Source organism: Apteryx rowi, unplaced genomic scaffold (genome assembly GCF_003343035.1).
Source record: "Apteryx rowi isolate R43461 unplaced genomic scaffold, aptRow1 scaffold_1433, whole genome shotgun sequence".
Taxonomy (NCBI): domain Eukaryota; kingdom Metazoa; phylum Chordata; class Aves; order Apterygiformes; family Apterygidae; genus Apteryx; species Apteryx rowi.
Genome location: NW_020447679.1, coordinates 1 through 2339, shown reverse-complemented (window position 1 = coordinate 2339; position 2339 = coordinate 1).

Sequence of the window (2339 nt, the reverse complement as noted above, 5' to 3'; positions counted from 1 at the left end):
CTCCGTGGTGGATACGGGAACCGGGGTTGGATGAGGATGGTCAAGAGGTGGTGGGATGTGGTTCTGATGGGGCTGGATCCCGAAACACGGCTCCGTGGTGGATACGGGAACCGGGGTTGGATGAGGATGGTCGAGAGGTGGTGGGACATGGTTCTGATGGGGTTGGACCCCAAAATGCAGCTCCGTGGTGGCTACGGGAACTGGGGTTGGTCAAGGATGGTCGAGAAGTGGTGGGACATGGTTCTGATGGGGTTGGACCCCAAAATGCAGCTCCGTGGTGGCTACGGGAACTGGGGTTGGTCAAGGATGGTCGAGAGGTGGTGGGACATGGTTCTGATGGGGTTGGACCCCAAAATGCAGCTCCGTGGTGGATATGGGAACCGGGGTTGGTCAAGGATGGTCGAGAGGTGGCGGGACGTGGTTCTGATGGGGCTGGACCCCGAAACACGGCTCCGTGGCGGATACGGGAACCAGGGTTGGTCAAGGATAGTCGAGAGGTGGTGGGACACAGCTCTGATGGGGCTGGACCCTGAAACGTGTCTCCATGGTAGCTTCAGGAACCGAGGCTGGTCAAGGATGGTCAAGAGGAGCCGGGATGGAGCTGGACCCTGAAACACGGCTCCTCACTGGGTGCAGGAGCTGGAGTTGGTCAAGGATGGTCAAGAGGGCACCAGGACGCATCTCCAATGGACCAGACCTCAAAAGGTGACTCCACGGCGAGTGCAGAAACCAGGGTTGGACAAGGACGGTCGAGAGGTGCTGGGATGCATCTCCAAGAGGTCGGACTCCGAAACGTGGCTCCTCACCAGGTGCAGAAACCAACGTCGAACACGGATGGTCAAGAGGGCACCAGCACGTACCTCAGATGGGCTCAACCCCAAACCGCAGCTCCCACCAGACGTGGCACCTGGGGTTGGGTGAGGACGGCCAAGAGGCACCAGGCCACGTGTCCACCAGGCCCCAGGAGACCTTGAAACGCGGCTCGCGGAGCAGAGCGGACATGACACAGCCCTGGGGCCCGGGATGGGACGTGGTCCTCCAGGGGCAGATGGGACAAGTCCCACCATCTCCGTCGGAGGAGCAGCGTCCAGGCGTCCTTCATCCAGCCGTCGGCTCCGTCGTTCATTCGTGGGCTCGTTTTCTTCGTCCATCCCTTCTCAGCCTTTCCTTCCGTTCCTTCCCGCCTCCTTCCGGTCCTTCTTCCTTTCTCCTGGCTTGTCTTTGCTCTTCCGTCCTGCCGTCCTTCCTTCCATCCTCTTCTTCCTTTCTCTTGTCCGTTTTCTGCGCTTTCTCTCGGCCTTTCGTCCTTCCTCGTTTCTATTTTTCCGCCGTTTTCCGCGTTTTTTCTCCGCCTTTCGTCCTTTCTCGTTCCTTTTTCTCCTCCGTTTTCCCTCGTCCATTTTCTGCGCTTTCTCTCGGCCTTTCGTCCGTTCTCATTTCTATTTTTCCGCTGTTTTCTGCGCTTTCTCTTGGCCTTTCGTCCTTCCTCGTTTCTATTTTTCCACTGTTTTCTCTCGTCCGTTTTCTGCGCTTTCTCTCGGCCTTTCGTCCTTTCTCTTGGTTCCTTCTTTTCCACCCTTTTCTCTTGCCCGTTTTCCGCATTTTCTCTCCGCCTTTCGTCCTTTCTCGTTCCTTTCCCTCGTCCGTTTTCTGCGCTTTCTCTCCTCCTTTCTCCTTCCGTCCGTCCTTCTGCTCCGTCACGACCACCTGGGTCCTGCCGGCTGTCCTTGACCGTCCCCGGAAGGAGATGGCGGCACCGAGCCGGGAGCCAGCGGGATGTCCTGCCTATCTCCCCCCGCCAACTTCCCAACGGAAGAGGACGAGACGAGCACCAGCATCGTGCCTTCCCACTCCGGAGGAGCTTCCCAGTGCCTCCCAGTGCCTCCCAGTGCCTCCCAGTGCCCGACGCCGGGGGGGAGGGGGGCCAACGCACCGCCTCCGACCGTCGCGGAGCCTCCCGGGTCCCGGCGACACCTCGCGGGCAGGGAGTCGCCTCGGCCGTTCGGGTCGTTCCGGTTCTCTGGAAATCCCAGTTTAACCCGTGCCCTGTCACTGGGCCGGACTGGGCAGGGCTGGGCTGACTCAGCTCTCCCCGACCGTCTCGACTTGCCCCGGGCGCTTCGTTACCCAACCGGCAGCCCGGGCTCGTTAAGAGGCCCCTAACGAAGCCCGGGCTCCTAATGGGAGCTGCGGGCAAGTCGTCAACGGCCCTAATTACACGGCTCTAATTAAGAGCCCGAGCTGTCAGGGCCTGCGCCGAGCTCCCATAATCCCCCGGGGGCTGGGAGGTTGCGGCAGGGGGGGCGAGCGGGAAATTGGGGGGGGTCCTGGGTTGGGGG